Below are 19,503 nucleotides of genomic sequence, written 5' to 3' on the forward strand. Positions count from 1 at the left end.
TTTAGGAACTGTATCAAAGAGCCATTTCCAGTGTATTTTATACACGTGCAGCTATATTTATAGTTACACTACCCTCCCTCCGGCTTACTACCTGTTTGATATTTAAATCAGACAGCTAAAGTAGGCAAACTAGATTGAATTAAGGCCCAACTTACCCAGTACCATGGCAAATTAAAACTTGTGTGCAAAGTCAAAATAAACCTAACTGTAAATGCTGTGACAGTCAGTGTCCCCCTGATGGAACTGTGCTAGGCACAAGCCAAGAGAAGAAAAGGTAAAGACAAAATCTCCACCACATATAGATAATTTGGAAAGTAACGATAGATGTGAGCAAAAGTGCTAGCCAGTAGTAAGAGATTTATTTCAACTGTCATGGGAAAAGAATATGAAAAATGTCCCCCAGCAAGAGAAAATGCTGCTTTGTACTTGTAGATTTACCTTAAAAGATCGAAAGAAAATTATTTAAATGAGACAGCTGCAACATTCAATACCTTTGGAAGTACATTTCTCATTTGTACATTCAAGCCAAATTCTTCATTTGTAAACTGTGTGTTTAACTAGATGCTGTTTTCTTTCAATTGCCTATTTGTTTTCAGCTTCTAGCTTAAGCACGGAGAGCGTTTTTCTGTTGCATGAGTAAATCCCTCTAAAATTAAACTGTACACACCATGAAATGAAGACTTGGCAGAACTATTATGGTATTTTCTACAGTAAGTACATTAGTAAGAAAACTTGCAGGTAATTCCACCCACCCATACAAAATGTGAATAAAAACCTTACATGAATTACAGGATTCTAGGTTGGGGTTTTTTTTTTATGATTTTGAGGGGTGGGTTTTGTTTTCTTTTTTTAAACTTTACTACAAAATGCCCCCAAACAAACCAACCAACCAAGTAAAAATCCAACACAACACGACTATATGTTTTCTACACTGCTATTAAAATATACTTTATCTGTAAGGAGAATAAGAAAATTTTCACATAAAATTGAAGGCCGTGTATGTGAGAAAAGGGGATGAGGAACACAAAAAGAATGAAAAGAAGTCTAAGATAAGAAGTATACTAACAGCTAAGCCAGAAATCTACTGCAATTCAGGAGCATCTGCACAAAGCTGTGTACCTCTATGCTTTGATCATAAAGCTAATATAGTCGTGCTATTGAGAGTGCTTCTCCTACCTCCATCCTTGTGTCTTAAGAAGATCTTGATGAAAGCTGGGAATCATGTATGCAGGCAGAACTGTTAGATTCTTCCGAACCCCTGAAAGCAAGAGCTCTGCTGAAGATGCACAACAGAAATTCCATAGGAGCAGGCTCTCCACACATACACAGAAGTCAGGAATGCTGTTCGAAAAAACAACTGAAACTGTTAAAAAAAAAAAAGAAAAAAGAAAAAAAGAGGACCAAAAAAAGGTGTGTGCGCATGTTTGTGCTTTTTTTAACAACTGGAGTGTTCCCAAGGAAGGAGCTTTTCCTTGATTTCAGTGTTTCTTATTTGATTTATCAAAGACCAAGCCCAACATAAAATATAATTTTCAGGTTTTGTTGTTTATAGTTAAGAGCTTATGACAACACCAAGCCAAACTCAATCTCTTTCTGACACTATGAAAACCAGCTACAAGTGAATTTCTGGCTACTGTAACTACTAATAAGCTCTTCAAACAATACTATAACTACCAATAAACTTCTTAAATCTCTGTGTAACATATTGTATCCAAAAAGCTACCACTAGGCCTGCAATCTGACAGACAGGTCAGTTATTTGGAGTGAAACATATAAAGGCCTTTGTATTAAATACTTTATGTTGTCTTAAATGCCCAAGAACATGATATAAGACTAAAAATTTACCTCATGCCTTTTGCTTATACAATAAAAACACTCTCCTGATACTTCTCGGCCAAAACATTTTCCTCACTGATAGAGTTAAACACCATTTGCATACAACCATATTCCATTGCTTTTGTTACTTACTCATTAATGCAAAGCAACACAGATCCACTATGAAAGCAAAGCTATTGCTTCACTGTTTGTTGTGACCCTTTCTCAACCTTATTTCAGTTTAAAATTAGAAATCTGAACATGAAAGACTCCTGGTGTTCCACAGTCTAAAGCATTATATTATTTGTCCAGCAGTGCTACTCTCCTCCATAACACTGACAATAGAAATTACATTTCCATATCTCAGTTTCCCCAGTTTAGCAAAGTTTAAACTAGAAATGAGACAGGGTTTACACTGAGATGGCACAGCATGAAGTAGAGCATCTTTGACAAGTGTGTCCTGCTCTATGCGTTCCATGCAGAGAGTATGTTACTCATGTTAGACAGCACATTTTGCAGTGTAGCTTTTTGGACAACTGCTGGTGAATTTGCCAAGCTTTCCTCTCACAGTTCAGTGAGACTAATACACCACTCAATATGAATAAACACACAGACAGTGTGACTCTTGCTGGAAATGCTTTTGATTTTTTATTAAAGTAATCTGGGCAAAAGACAGAAATCTCACTCTTCATTATCAAGAAATCTGAACACTTCCATTCTCTAACTTTAAGTCTAAGATCTGAAAGTGTATGTAGCTGTATCTTTCTAATACACTGTTTACACCCCTCTCTCCCAGTTTAAATAATAGTTTCATTTTATTTTTGTCATATGCTTACTCAACACTGCAATATTTATACTGCAAACACAGTAGAATTTACAACTCTTGCTCATTCTTAAAAGTTAGATTTAGAACTATATCCTTTTAATCCTGCCTTCTTGTTGTTTTGTTAAGGAACCATCTTTTCTCCCTAATTCGTAGTGTTAGCAGCCTTCAACGTAATATGCACGTATTTTTTAAAAGGAGAAAAAAGATTCAACAGAAATATTTCAAAACATTACTTTAAAGATATCAGTGTACTTTTGGCTACTATTACCTTATTATTTGCTTCAGGCATATTCAGTTAATTCACTCAACTCAGTTGAGGTTACTTTGTGGTCAGATGAAGAAGAATTAAGAGAATACACCTTGACTGCTCCTCTCTTGAAGTAACAGTTGCATTCATGTTTAAGACTGCAGTTCTAAAAAAAAGAAATAAATTCTTTGCTAGGGTTGCATGTGGGGTTTTTTTGGTTGCTGTTTTTTTGTTTGTTTGTTTGTTTGTTTTTTAATTAGGTGACAGTACTCCAGCAATAAATTTGCCTCACTTCATCTCAAAAAGGAACAGTCATTCAGGACCAAACTTATACACTCTCTATAACTTCTACCAAGTAGTTGAATATTTCTAAGAATATTACAAAGTTGTATTTAAAAAAATCACAGTTAATGCTTTAGATAATCTTCTGAACACAAAGATACATATTTGAACAAAGATAGCTAGCACTGATCTAGAGTTTTGTTAGTATAAACTAAGGGAAAAAAAAAGAGATTGTCTGTTAACTATTTCCTGATTATGTCAACAATATCCCCCATACAACCATGGCAAAAGCCTAGGAGAACTACATTGTTTGCAATGTAAAGTACTAATAATGAAAGTGAAGCAGATGACTGCTGATTACTGAAATTTACTGCTACTAAATTTGGAGAATCTATATCATGTGTCCAGCCATCTCTCCAAGGATCATGAACAAACAGATTTAGACTAGCTGGAGAACTACTGCATAAGATAAACATGAAATAACAAAGCCAGCTAAAAATAAAAACCAGGAAGCAAAACCATTGAGAAATTCAGAAGTATAAAAATACCTGGAAACTTAGAAGTGCAGTTAGGGACTCTCAGCATCAAGTTCTGGTTTACATCCTTTTTACTTAATCTAAGACACCAATTACTGCTTCTACTAGGTTGATTCGCATTTGTTCATATGAAGTGCACTCCCCCCCCCGCAGTCATGAAGACAAACCAAACCAAAGACAGTTGCTTGGTTCTGCAATATTGATGCTTCTATTGGAGTGATGAAGAGTAAGGAGAATGCAGTGAAAGGCAAGAAAATAAAGGTAGTCAGTTCTGACTTTAGCAAGCACAGTATGTCAATTTTTATAGCTGGTTAGCTAAAAAAAAAAAAAAAAAAGCAGAATTATGGGAAGCTGATATAGCACACAAAAACTACTAATGTCTATTTTGGTATATTATAAGTATATTTTAGAATAAACTCTAGCTTAGAAATAAAATTGTATAAGACTAACCCCTCCCACCTCTTTTACTGGCTTCTAAAAAGTGCTTTGTCAGATGCTGATGCATTAACTAGATTGCTCCATGAAATACTTTAAAGGGAACTTGTAAAGTGTATCAATCTCCAAGTTCTAACAGAGTTTGTAAAAGCTACATTTCATAAAAGCTTTCCAGATCCCTCTTGACTGCACTGGTATAGCTAGCACACAACTTTTAAAAATCTGTCTTCCCTGCACCTTTGGCAAGCACACAGGAAGAAAACTGTGTGAACACTTTCAATCTGTACCAGCATTCTTTCTGCTTGAAAGGACACATACAAAATTAAGAAAAACGAAGAAGCTATTTTCTAAGTTCTACAAAGTAAGTTTTATATTCCATTACACTAGTAATTAAAATGTTACTTAGCCCTCAATTTTATCACAAAATATATTAAAACTACATATAGTGGATCTACCAAAAAGAAAGCCAGATCACTCTTAAAATCTTCAGCTTCTGTATTAGCATTTTAAAAAAAAATTCTAACACCTCTTCAGATGAAAAAAAAAACCAAAAAAACAATACCGAGATACATTTTCTCATGGTCTCCAATAAACATATCCTTAGATTATTATCTTCAGCAAAGGTATCCTATTACAGTTCAAATTTACAAAACCTGAAGTATATAGAATCATTGCTGGTAAAAGAGAAAATGTAACAATCCTTCTCTGAACAACAATAACTGTACAATACAAACCAGCTAAAAATATGAAGTTATTAAGATAGGGAAGTAGTTTCTCCTCTTAAACACATTAGATTCTTAAAAAAATATATTAAAATTATATCAGCTATTAGTTTTCTATTAATTTCAAGCTTTCTTAAAAAAAAAATAATTAGTTTTATTAAATTCCCAGATGACTTGCTGATTTAGCCCAGGAAGCAGTCACAGGCCTAGTGTAAAATTCTGTGCTCTCCTAAGCTGTCACTGTCTTTTATGAAAGATGGCCATGCAGGTATTGCTGTTTAAATCTTCTAACTCCGTAATATACAGCAAAGCATTTCTTGTCCTCAACAGAATATTCAAGTAGATTTTGCAGGAACCCTGCTGGTCTGTGCACAGGATCAATTTCCAAGGTATTTCTGGGAAAGTGGAAAATACAGTGTTAACTAGACTGCCTACCTAATTACTGTCTTATCTGAAACTGGTAAATAGGAATAAATCATAGGACAGTAGTAGCGCAATATATTTTTTAAAAAATTGGCCTTATACGTAAATATTAACTATTTATACTATGCCAAACCACAAATCTTAAATTTAGATTTTGTTACATCTCAGTATTGTATGGGACTATAATACTTAAAGATAAAAAGCAGGCCCATAGCTCAGAATGAAACCCCACTTGTAAAGGGCTAAATTTGCTGCATGTCCGCTTTCAATGATTTAGGGTCAGAGTGACAATGCTATAAAATAAGGGTCAAAGCACAAAAAGACCAAGGCCACAGAACAAAGAGCTTTTCGTGTCCTGAAAGAAGTTGCTTTTTTGTAAGCCTGCCTTCTGGCTCAGACAGTAAATTTGTCTTTTTCTTAACATCATCCCTACATGACTTCTATAAAATGCCAGACAACAGTATGACTTATGAAAGGTGAGGCTGACTTGTTAGAAGAAATCAATTTAACTGTTAAGGGAATTCCCTAGTTAACGGCACAGGAACCTCCCAGTAACTGCTATAACTTTTCCAGTTGTTAGCTGTATTTCTACAACTTTGTTATTTAATTAATCACTTCAGCAGAAGTTTCAAGTGTCCTTAACACCTTTGGGGTGCAGATTCGTAGTCATATTATCTACTTAGATTATTGTTTATTAAATGGTAGCTGAGGAAATATGCAGGAGCAGCAATCTTTTCCCCACCTGACCATGAAATATTAATAGAATAATACTAATATTAACAGATACCATCTAACACACATATCTGTATACCCCCTTTCAGAAACATTCATGGTTTGGTTTCCTATTTCCCATCAATGGGAATCACTACTCACAGAACTGAGTTAATACAAAATAAAATGGTGCTTTCTGAGGCTGACACAGGTCGATAAGCAGTGAATTTAATTTTTTCAGCTAGAAAATGAGCTTCACTTAGGATATGCTTTTTCAAAACAACAACAACAGTTTTTCCAAATGAAAAGAACTTTATCCATTGAAAAAAAAAAAAAGACAAAGAGGATAAGGATGCCGGGTGTCTCTTACGGCTTTATATTAAGCTAGATTTTCAATATTTCACTAACAATCTTTAAGTAACACCATGCTGAATTAACTAGAAGTTAATATATTAAGAAAAAAGATTTATAATCCAATACCTAAAATACACCAATAGCTAAAAAGAAAAAAAAAATGTATTCTTAGCCCTATCAAACTGTCTAATAAATACTAACAACCAAAAAGACAACATTCATCTCTGAAAATTAGCATCTGACTTTTTTTTTTAATAAAAGGCTACTTGACAGTACACTCTTTGAGCAACTATCAGTATTGCAAAAAATACCTCTCCATCATAACGCAAACCCATATGAAAGAATAATTGGATTTATCACTAAGTTCTGCATTATCTTTTTTAGCAGGTCTAAAGCAAAACATTTTGCAAACTCAGACTTCAAATAATTATTTTCCCCTTCAAAACAGATGGCTTCTGCCTTCAAAGTTACTATTTTTATTTTTTTCAGTCCTACTAACTTACTTAAAAGCTCGAATTGGAGATTCAGATATGTGGAATTAAGTTAAAAAATATAAAAAAACCCCCTTACCTATTGACTGTGGAGATCTAAAACAGCTGAGTTTCAGTGCCAACAAAAAAGAAGTTTTATGAAAAAGATTCCTTTGCTTTTAATCTGCATTGTTATAATATCTGATTCCTATATTAATTCTCAAATGGAGCATTTAAGAAAATTATCTGTGCTTTTTTCTTTCTAAAAATTTAATACAATTGAAAAATATTTTAATATAGGAAAAGCCTAGTGTAACATATCAAAGGCCTACTCCAATCATTCTACACTTTCTGAAGGAAAAGATTACTCCTCATCTCTCAAGAAGCACTGGTGCAAGTATACTGATTCTCCTTGTGGTGAATAGCAGCCCACAAGTTAAGGAACTGATGCAAACTGGCAGATTTCCCCTTCTAATTCTGAGTCATATGCGTCATCTTTTTGTCAAAAGCTGGGAAGAAAAAGAGTCTCTCTTCCAGCCTGCCACATGAAACCACCTGCTTAACACAGAACAGACCGATATTGCAATATTGCTCTGCACATTGCTGGTACTTACACATTTGTTCTTGCTTTGTTAAAATAAACAGAACTCTGAAGACAGCTTTAATGTTAAAGACAGAACTTATTTCTTTGATTTAGGGCCAAAAATCAAGCTGGTAAAAGGAAAAAAAAAAGATAAGCCATGTTGGCATGAAAATGCTAATTCTTAAATTGGTAGTGTCTTACCTGCAAAAGACTAAGGATTCAGCTCCTTAAAAGCTTACATGTATGCTTGGCTTAACCACCTAGATTCAGATGGATTTGGTAGAAATTCTCAAAACCAGGAGTTCATGTGTGTGATTAAGAGCTCTTTATCACCACGCATGATTGCCAACTAATCCTTCAAACCCATTTCCCCAACAAAACCAAGTCTCCCCGAAACCCCAGAGAACCTAACAACTTCTGTGGGTTAAATTTCACGTGCTCCATTTTTTTTTCTGTTGTGTATTTTGCAAATTAAGAACCAAGAAAGCTATTTTCTCCTTTGACAGATCGATCAAGGTCAGTCATTGTTGGACTATATATGCTGTGTGATGACACAATCTCTCTTTCAAAAGCTCCAGCACCAATTAAGGTTGGGCACATCATTGCCAGCAGATTACATATTTTCAATTTGCACTGGAGCTGCCGAGCAGACCTGCAGAAAATAGGTGTAAACATTTACTGAAACAATGCATTGTAGTATTTCTATTGATCTGTGGCACTGCCAGAGTGATTTTAAGTAAGTACTCTTTATAAAAAAACCCTTGAAAGCAGTTAAAGCAAGTTCAGGACATTTATAGTAAGTTGTGCAAAAGAATGCAAAGATAATACAACATGACAAAAGAATGTAAAGATAATACAACGTGACAAACTGATAGAGTGGAGGAACAAACATGCTATTTTAATTACAGATTTTTTATATATAAGTACACATAAAATATATAATAATATATTATATGCATCCACATAAAATAAGGTAGAGGGACAGGTATAAACTCACACTCACTTATAAAATGCTCTTTGATTTGAAATTTGTACTGTGCCACAAGCATTTACATGGCTGGGTGCATACATTTCAATATAATGAGAAAATTTGCATTGCTGAAATGAGAATACTGGAATCCTTTTCAAGAACCATAACATCATCGTTTGCATTACAGGTTATTATTTACAAGTATTCAAGATGTTCTGTAAATCTATAATGAACATTGGAACTGTGAAAACTGTAATTTATTATGTAATGCACTGTTATATAAATTGTTTAAATTGTGCACAATACAAACAGATGATCCCTCCTACTTGGTTAAATATTAAATACAGCACCTGATTACTCATCTTCAACTGAATTTTTTTTGTTACATTCAATATAATATATTTTCTTTGATAAAATTACTGACACAAAGTACCCATCTGATGCCTTATCCTGGTTGTCAGGTGGTTTGTTTTTTCTTATTTATATGAAATTAATTATTCATACTGTCTTATTAATTTGAATAACTTCACAGTATTTTGAAAGAAAATATTTTACTCACCATGTATTCCATTCCATTTTCCTTAGCACTTAACGAAAGACATTTAAATTTCTGTGCAATGTTATCTTACCCCACAAATCCTAGTATTTTTCAAAGAGTTTGCTGTAGCACACGACAGCAAATTAAAACTGAACAAAACCCACCACTGAATAAGTTATGCCTTTTTGACATTGGCAAGAGTGAGTGGGGTAAGACTCTCTTGGAAGGCGTTTCTTAACTTGTAATTCAGCAAAGCATAAGAACTGGCTTAACTTCCTCCTCATTCAGTGGAGCACTCCAAGATATGAAAAGTGAGTTAAATAAACGATTTAGGAGGGTAATCACAAAGACCATCTTTTGCCTGGGGAGACCCTGGAAAAGTCTCCATAGCTTCCCTCTTTTTCAGCTCAGGGCCACAGGCACCCAAACCTGTTCTGGAGTACACTGCTGCTTTGAATTGCCCTCTAGTGTTAGCCTTCATTAATTCCTACCTCAATGACAAATTCTGTTCAGGTTTTTAATACTGGAAAATGGGTCAGCAACATAAGTTATATTCACATAAAAAAATAAAACAAAAAAACCTGAACAGCATTTCAAACTCATTTTCAGATCAGAAGACTGTGAGGTTGACAAATTAAGTATTACACACCAAAATACAAGAAGTTTGTGTATCTAAATGGCAAAAAAAATAATCAAGGACAATAAATTTAAGAGATAACTTATGAATATTCTTGTATTTTATATTTGTTAGTTTCTTATGCAGTTACACAAAAATATCAATTTCTGAAGCAAACACTCAATATTCACAGCCAAATTCACCATAATTATGATGATATAGCTGGGATCAAAGCCTTAACGAAAACAGAAGAGTTGCTGGTGTCAGAACAGAACACAGTCTAGCAGTACTAACACCCTGGAAGGAATTATTTTCTCACTGCTAATTCAAGAGTCTCCTAGTTATACCCCAAACCTAGATGCAAATGAAGATCTAGATTTTAAATCTGGTAATTCTAGAAAGAAAGGCAAACAATTTCCTGAGAGTTTATTTCAAACCATATTTTATCTACTCTTGAATTGATTAGAGAGGCCATGAATTTGGGACCTAAAGAAGTATAGTGAACATAGTGAATAAAACTTTCATATCATATAGGCTACAGATTTCCACACACATAGAATTAAAGATGTGACCCTTTGTTTAAAAAAATAGTCTGGTCATACAAAACTAAAATCCCTAACTCATACTGACTGACTGAGAGATGAAAAATTATTTTTAGATTTTAGGTGATAACACAGATGAAGAAAAGTACAGATTTGACTGCTGGTTTTATAACTCCTGTGCTTGGCATTAAAAGCATCATTACCCTCTCTCCTGAGAGCCTGGAAAAAAACCTTTTGGTTTTAGGGACAGGCTAATCAGTACATAACATTCTTTCGATCAGGAGTTCTTTTTGCCTGTGCAAAATGCTGACATAAGTGTTACAGTATCAAAAGAGAACTCTGTCTGCAACAAACTTTCTTGTAAGAGCCATTGCAACTTTTCGTAACAGATGGAGCATCTTCCTTGTCTAATTCTTGAACTTGACTAAAATACGGACTAGCTTGCAACAAGAGAAAGTAAAGTGTTTTCAGAATTACTAATGCAATAGCATGCTCAAGACCACAGTATCTACCCATTCTACTGACAGAAAATTTTGCTCCAAAAGAATACAGAAATTATAAAGTAATTTTTTTTGTTTATTAGATCCACTGGAAGTCCTGTCTAAATCTAAAAATTACTTAGATGATGCTATATCTATGCTGAAGTAGAAAATTATCAGCTAAAGTTCGGAAGATCATAATCATGTCCATAATCACAATACTTTCAAAATGTTTATGTTAACTTTCATATGAATGCTTAAATCCATTTCCTTCAGTGGGAAGAAAGGGAACTTTAAAAAACATTTCTTTATATTGCTCTTCATATCAACTAGGAAGTGGACACATAAAAATCAAGAAAATCTTTGACCTGAAGGCTTAAAAAAACCCCAAACCTCAATAAAACCCTCAAAACAAAAAAACCCCAAAGGACATTCACAGGAAATAAAAAGCAAGCTCTTGAAATTTAGTGGGTTAAAGGAAAGGTGTAAATACTGTAGAGGTATTTGCATATTACTAAGATTTTTCAGTACTGCACAAATTAAGAAACAAATATTGCTGATTTCTTGCTTTGAGTAGATTATCTTGCTAGTATTGTTTGAGAAAAAGCACTTATTTTCTCATAATACTGCTGTAAAAATTTAGAATAATAACAAAACAACTTGTTTTCAGAAAGAAAAAAAAAATCCTGCCCCCAAAAAAATCAGAAAAAAATTTACCATGAATATCCCTTTGTTTGAAATAAATTAAAAATTAACAAAGCTAGAAACAGTGGTTTATTCAAACACACTATTCAATAAGCAGTAGCATCTTCATACATGCCCTTTTTCATGTTAGTGTGCAAACAGCAGTCTAAACCAAGGTGCATTAAGAAGTCATCAATACAGTAGTTGAACATTTAAGAACTTTGATTACATTTCTCATTCCCCCACCCAAAGCTTAAATGTACAGGTCTACAAAAATTTCTACTTAGACTTTTGTTGAAATTAAACAAAAAAAAAATTAAAAAAAGGGGGGGCAATACCTTGCTTAATTAAATGTTTGCACTTGAGAAAAATAAGCACTTAAATATTCCAGTTAGCATATTTTAACTATTTTCCCTAAAGAATTTGCATAAATTTTGCTTTTCTTTTCCTATTGCCTTGCAAGCCCATTTTATCAAGAGACAAGGAAAAATGATGTGTAAGTATGCCAGTCTTAAATCCTTTCTATATACATGTTTCATTAAATACCTGATGCAATAATAAAAGTTAATGTCTATTTAAATCTAATAGTATACAAAACTCCATTTTAAAATAATGTTAGGGCTGGATTTAGTTTAAACTAACAAAATCCAGAAAATTCAGTTGCTTCAGATATCAAAACTTAAAACAGTCATGCCTAAGATATCACAGGATTTCAAACAATGGCTGATTTTGCATCTGTTGTAATAACTAGGCATGGGTTGCATTTATAGCTACATATCTCTTCCAGAAATATTATTTAAGTTGCCTTTGAAAAGCAAGAGAAGTCATTAAGGAAAGCAGAAATGAGTTGTCAAAGTAATCTGCAGCTCCTTTTGGATGAGCAATAAGCATGCATTGTCAGCTTTCAAATTATGATTCAGTCAACAAGGTTTGTAGAGCCTCAAGTGTTATACCTACAGCAGGAATAGTAAAAGTGGCCACACAAAGTTCCACGTCTGAAGAACTTCAACAAAGAAGGCTGTACATTTCAATCTTTTCAACTTCATTCCAATTAGATATTGCAAAACAATTTACAAAGTCAAGCACACAATTTGCAATAGCCACATCAGCAATTTTTAAGGGGCAAGCACTGCAGCCCTTATTTCAGGTTGAACTTCTAACAAAATCAATGGCAGTTTTGTTAAATAAGAACTATAATAGCAGAGGGTAAGAGTAGAAAAATAAAAGAAAATACACTCCATCATCTTTCTTGAAAGTTTCACCTACTCTTTGGGTCAAGGAACAGTCATGCTGACTACCAATTACAAAACAGCTCTAGAAAAAAAAAATTAACATGGGCCAAATTTCAGCACAAAAGTGTTCTAGAGCAAATCAACACTTAAAAAGTGGATTTTAATGATAACTGACAACTGCAACAGTCTTACAAGATATTTGACCTCATAAATAAGTAAGACTCAATTACTATATTACTGAAAAACTCTTTGCACCTTATAAAATCATTTAGACTTGTCCAAAGTTCAAAATACTTTAATATATATTAAATTTATTAAAGGAAAGAAAGTGTGCATCTAATGAGAATATGATTCTGCAAATCCTTATTCATGGTAGTGAGTTATTAGGACTACTTGTGTATTTTAAAGTTTGAAGGATTAGGCCCTAAATTTGAAATCCCTTTGATTTACAGTTGTGAACCAGAAACCACCTTTTTTTGCTGAATAAGAATCTATAAGAAATACTCTGAACTTGTGTCAGACCAAGGAACACTCCATCAAACTTTCACCTTTTAAATATCTCACAAGGGAGCCTTAGATACCTTTGCCTTGCAATATAATCCTGATTTTCATTAACAAGAATGTAACTGCTTTTGTACAGAAAAAAAAAAGAATTTTTACAGAAAAACTGTTAAGTGAAATCCTTATTTTTCTAAGAGAACCAGGAGAAAAACAGAGGGGAAAGAAAAAAAAAAAAGAAAAAAACCAACAGAAATGCAGTACATTCAGAGCAGTTTCTGGACAGACTGAAATATTTATTTTATTTGGGAGCACATTAGGCATGTTACCCAAACACCAGCACTAATAAAAGTACTTTCACTGTGTTTAAACACATAAAGAAAGGATTAAAAAATAAAGAATTACCTACTCACTAATTACAAACTTCAAAGCTTATATATAATCTTGTTTCACTTCCCATACTCAACTGATAATTTTCTGTAGGTGGTCTTAATTACCCTAAAATTATGGTATTTTATGAAAAATATATTCAGAATATGTCTGCCTTCAATACTTCTATAACAGGAGGTGTATTACTGGTAAATGCCAGCAATTCTTCAGTTCTATTAGCCCTTAGTTACAACAGTGAGGAAATATGAAATTTACACCTCACTGGATTTGCTTGGTAGAAATCAGCAGTTCAGGGATAATCTGAAATTTTGCTTTTTTAAAACTTCTCCTATTTTATGGTACAATTACTTCCTACAAAAAATGTGCTCTTGAAGACAGACAGAACTGATTAAGGATAAAAACTGAATTCCAGCTGAAAGTTTGAATTGCTAAAGTCACAACACGTTCATAGAATTTGTTGTACTAGAACATATTCTGCTGAAGATACACTCTTACAGTTTTTACTACTCCATTTAGTATTTAAACAAATTTACTCAATCCAAGACCAGTTACTATTTTAATTTCAGTTGTCTATGTAAATGGTTAGTTAAGACTATTCGTATATGAGCAGATAGGTTATGATTACTCTGAATGGATTTCTCAGTTTCAGCCAAATTAGTACTTTCAGTGCAAAGCAGGACTTGTAATATGAGTGTAGCATGGTCCGTATTAATTACTCTGACATGTTCACTGTTTTACTATAGAATATCTGTTTACCGACAAATAGATTAAACAAATGAAATTTCTGACTATTCTGGTACAGGTGGAGGGCTCTGAAGACCACTTTTCTTTCTCTTTTCTGCTTCTTTGTTTGTCAGGTAGCTAGCTTATTAATGTCTTTAAAATCAAATTTTACCCACTACGTGGAAATGCACTCAACTACCTCTCTACTCTATTCTATTCTTTAACACATCCTCCCAACAAAAAAAAAAAAAAAAAAGTTATTGGAAAATAATTTTTTTATTTCATTCATACTTTGTTTTTGGATTAGCAACATTTCAGTTGGAGTAATTCCCAAGACATGAATAGGAGAACAATACTATATGGAGAATTTATATAAATCAAATGGATCAAGGCTGTTGCAAACTCAGCTTTTTAGACATACTTTTGGCCACTTCATTTCCTTCTGAGCACAGCTTGTGTAAATACTTTTACTTAGTCTTTTATAATTTTACAGGAGAAGTGTAAAGAAGAATTATTTTAACAAATAATAAATTCGTGAATAAACCCAGCATAACTGGCCTATTTTGAAAAATCTGAATCAGTTATACTTGTGTATACATTTTTTAAAATAAAGAACATATGAAATAAGAGAAATGTTAATACAATATATACCAAGCTCATGCTCCATCAACCTTCCAGAGAGTTTTTCAATCACAGGAGTAAGTCGTTCTCCAAAATCAGCTCTCTATTGAAAGGTCAAAACCTGCAATAAAAATGTCATGTATTATAACATATTTCCAACACCCAGAGTTTCATGGTTGATCCCCAAACATAGACGTAGGTCATCAGCTTGACCCTCACATTGTCTATGTTACAGGAAATCCTAATTTTAAAAATACTTTTTTTTTTAAACCAAACTGACTTGATTAGGAACACCTGTGATATGCCTCTTTATTATCAGAAGCCTCCTGAAACAAATCAGATTAGCATGTTTCTGCTTTCATTCTTCCTGCAGCATTTTAAGATGAAAGTAAGATGAAAAAGGAAAAAAAAAAGGGGGGGGAGTAAGGGGCGTTGTTCTCCTTTCCTACCCACTACTAATCTCTCCCTCCACCCTCAAACAAGCAAATAAGTTTTTAAGTAAGTAAACTACTTAATGGATGTGTGATTATTACTGTTATATTTCCTAAAATATGCTACTGACTGTAAAGTATTTAAGTTCTTGTGTTTCTCTTTAAGGAGTTCTAATTTTTTTTTTTGCTCTTCAAGCTAGTAGCATTATTGCCTTTATGACAATGTAGCCTACAAATATTAGCTACTTAAAACATAATACTGGAAGAATTATTGTCATATAATACACTCTGAGAGACTAAAAAAAAAAGTAGCCATGATCAGGTAAGAACAAAGTATAACTTGAGAGAGGTAGTAACTATAGTCAAGTAACTGGAGGAAACATTGCATTCACACAGCCAAAATCTTAAATGTATTTTGACTTTATTTGGACTTTTTTACTGTAGGTACTATGACAAGATGCATCCTAGGCCTAATAAATGAGTAGCTGATGCCTAGATCAAGTCACCTGCTTACAAATATTTTCATAAATCTGTTCTTTATTCTTTAAGAGTATTCCAGAAAATACTAACCCCCCCCATAGCTATGAAACTATAATAAGCACCCTGCTTTAACAAGACAAAAGAGTTTGTCTGTATTTTCATGTATTCCACACATTATCTATTTTACCTTTAAAAAAAAGTTTCTGTTCTTAAACCAAAACCACAAAAGTTGTGGTCTCCCCTGCGCTTATACTGAGATTTAACATACTTGAAGATAATATTGAAACTGGACTCACAAAAGCTATTTAAAATGAAAATACAAGCCTAAGCCATTTGATGTGTAATTTTCTGAAACCAAATCTTCAAGTGAATTTCAGTTCATGCTAAATAAAATAATTAGTTGTGACCAGATTAAATGTTGAGAAGTTTATTAATAATCTATTTACTGTGGATACACTCATTGCAGTGTCTGAAAACAAACTAAATAGTCACGGGGCGGAGGGGTCCTATTTCTAACAGTGGTTTCCTTTAGACATTAATAACGATCACTGAAAGTCACTCCTATCTTTCACTTTTGTGCAATATAACAATATCGCCTTTAGTTTTAGAACACATCTTGGGAAACCTTTAACAAAATAAAAGCTAAATGTTCATAAATTACATTTTCTACTGTTGTCTGTATGTGTGTGTGAGGTCATCCTTATATACTAGTAACTGTTCATTACCGAGATATGGAAAAGTGTTTAGAATTACATAAAGTTAGAAAGCTTATTATTCTCTGTAAAGAGATCTTTTTTTTGTTTTTAATGATATGCTAAAAATATTATTAGATGCAAATATTAAAGTAAAAAATTGCCCAACTTTAAATGTTAGCTGCACTAGAGCTCAAGTCTGCTACCCTCCTCTAATATTCCTCCAAACCTTCTGGATTTCTCATACAGCACACAAAGCTAAGATCAAAACTCTTCCTCAAGTGTGGTACTATCAACTGTCCAGTGAATAGATGTATCCCAAAGTTTCTTTATTAGAATGAGCATTTTAAAAACTTACAAGAAAGGGTTAAAAAAAAAATCACTATGGACATTGCCTTATATCCTATGGGCAGAAATTTTTATACCTAGTTTACTCAAAGAATTTCTGAAATTGTCCAGTATCCACAATGAAGATATTTTTCAATAAAGATTTCTTTTGAAACCCAGTTTATCCAGCTTGTTATATATTCATACATCAGTAACCTAAAAATTCTACATAACTCCTGCCAATAATGCCCCAAAAAAAAATAATTGCAAAGCAACATTTTCACTATCTAAAAAGAGGTTACTGGAAATCTATGGCTACACCTCTCCATTCTGTCTGATGTCCCCTTTCTATTTGTGAGGTATATCAATTTTTTTCTATCTTTAAAATACTTTAGTAGTTCTATTAAAAAATAGATGGCTGTGAGAAGAGTCACAGGGGACTATGTACGACAAAAATTTGGGCAGCCTGTCTTAAAAAAAAAAAGCTTTACTGATAATAGAAAACATAATTTTTTTGAGATCAGGTTCCAGTGTTAAATACTAAGTGTTTAGAACTTACAATAATATGTAAGTATAAAAAAAAATAAATCTGTGGAGAATACTTGTTGATGTACATAAAGTTATTTTTAGTTTTAAAAACCTTCTGATAAAAACATTTTTCTGTTTGTACACAAAAGCCTACAATTTCATTCCCTATTTCTTTCACAGACAATCAAAACTAGTCCAAGATGCGCTCTGCCTTTGACAGTTTGTAATGAATGTAAATTACTGGAATGACTTGCAACGGGCCTTTGGGTGTGGGTGGATGACTGCATCTACAAAGCAGAATACCTGCAGCACATTCGTAGAATACAGCGATAAGCTTCTTGGTTCTCCCTTACATGTTCAGTAGTTAATTGCTTCCCAATGAAAATAATAAAACCCAGTAAGGTCCTATAAAAGAAATACTAACTGTTATGTGGCTACTTTTTCTGTAAAGAAAGGTCATGTGCTTGTACTTGTGTAAAAGTGTGACAGAAAAGCGTTGATACACCTGTTAGGATGGCTTTTGACATTCAAGCTGGGTGAGATGTGCACCTTCATACAGTGTTCAAAGGCAAGCTGTACAGAGCCAGGTAGTCTGTAGGCAGTTCCAGTTGTACTTCACTAAGAATTTGACTTATTAGTCACAAAAAGAATTAAGGAATTAAAGATTCCAATTTATTTTTCCTTCTATGACATTGCATTTTAGATGGAATAGTAAGATGTTCAGAATTCCAGAAGTTAAGGATAAAAAAAACAAACAACGAACCAAACAGAAAAAGAACCCCATGACACCTTGGTATCGTATATATAGTCTCCCTTTAAAATGTTACCACATTAAGCTTCCTATCAAATACTAACCTAACACATTAAAAAGTCACATAGATACACAGTCACACTTTCAAATTACTGTTGTTTCTGAAAATTAAAAAAATCTCAAGAGTTATTCCAAGTTTCAGTAGATTTATATCTATAAAATGAAAGGGTACTTCTTGGAAACTTTCAGTACAACTTAGAGGAAGGAAAAAAAAAAACCAACCAAACCCCAACCAACTGAAGCTTATTTGGATGTTTTTCCTAAGAATCAAGATAGATGATTAGACTGAAAAGAAACAAAAGAAAAAAAATTAATACACACACTATGCTATGTGGTGTATCTAAGCAATGTTTTAGTAAGCACAGAACTTCAACTTTCACCGATCAATATAAGTATATATGTTTAGATCTTTAAGTTCAATTGATATTTCCTCTAAATGTAACTTTTCCAGGGCCAAGTAATCCCAGTTAATGTTTGACATTTTAACTAAGGTAAAAAATGCAGGCAGTTCTACAAGGGTCTATTTAAGCTACATGATTTTTTCCCCCCAAATATTTCAAAATAAGGAGTACATCAAATATAAGAAAGGAAAACCTACTTAACATACACTATATACTGATATTAGATTGCTTACTGCTTTCGCTTTAGCCACACCCACCTTTATGTAATTGTAAAATATGGGACTGGTGCAGCTGAGAAATTAAAAGCTTAAAAGAACAGTTGTTTCATGTAGTCAAATATGTGCTAAGCAGAGATTTTAAATAAAATGAAAAATAGATAAAAATTGCATTCTATTGAACATGACTATCGAATAGTGGGAAAAAATGCATATGCACCTGTACAATACTGAATTACAGGGTTTTTTTTGTAAATTAGCTATGAGTCAGGACAGTTATTTCATTGAAAGTGAAAGTCAGTGTTTGAGAGTGCACTTCCACAGCTGAATAGTGTAAATCTCTTCAAATCCTGATATTTCAAAGTATACAGAGCTACAATGAAACAGCTCTGTGCACATTCCCATACTGACTGCTAAAAACGTTTCTGAAAACACTCTGAAAGTAATCATGCAAATCTAAAGAAATGAGTGCTAAATCTCAATAAGATCTTACTAGTATCGTAATTTCAAGGATTAAGCTGAATTTTCTATCAAGGCACAAAGGTAAGAATTGTGGAGACAAAGTAAGGAGCAATTCCCAGGAAAAAAATGACTGAAAAAGTATAATTTGTGTACTGGATTAAAAGAATCCAGGGAAACTAAGGATTCGAGGCAGAAAAATCTCCTTGAACTATTGCATTTCTGCATGACACAGAAAATACCTTGAATCACAATCTAGTTGCCATGCTGGAAACGCTAAGTTTTGCATTTCACTTTAAGACTACACGCTCTCAGCCATGTACACAGAAATCTTTTGTACAGCACTTCTGCACCCCAACTCTTCTCTACGTCCCTCCTACGTCCCTCGGTTAACTCGTTATTTTCGGTGGCCAGGGTGCAAAGCGCAAGGCGGCCGCTTCTGGCTTTGAACGCCGCGGAGGG

At 33.4% G+C, this 19,503-nt stretch overlaps 1 long non-coding RNA gene across 2 annotated transcripts in view; it reads right to left on the reverse strand.

The window, feature by feature from the left end:
- Positions 1-7,297: 7,297 nt before the first annotated feature.
- LOC108639415 overlaps positions 7,298-19,503 on the reverse strand; it is a 35,572-nt gene continuing 23,366 nt past the window's right edge. For both annotated transcript variants that reach the window (XR_003915904.1, XR_001920453.1), the window contains exons 2-3: positions 14,728-14,818; positions 7,298-7,532 (exon numbers count right to left, since the gene is read on the reverse strand). This is a non-coding gene — a long non-coding RNA (uncharacterized LOC108639415). The remainder of the gene's footprint in view (positions 7,533-14,727; positions 14,819-19,503) is intronic.

This window comes from Manacus vitellinus, unplaced genomic scaffold (assembly GCF_001715985.3).
Source record: "Manacus vitellinus isolate BGI_N305 unplaced genomic scaffold, ASM171598v3 scaffold_2_pilon, whole genome shotgun sequence".
NCBI classification, from domain to species: Eukaryota; Metazoa; Chordata; class Aves; order Passeriformes; family Pipridae; genus Manacus; species Manacus vitellinus.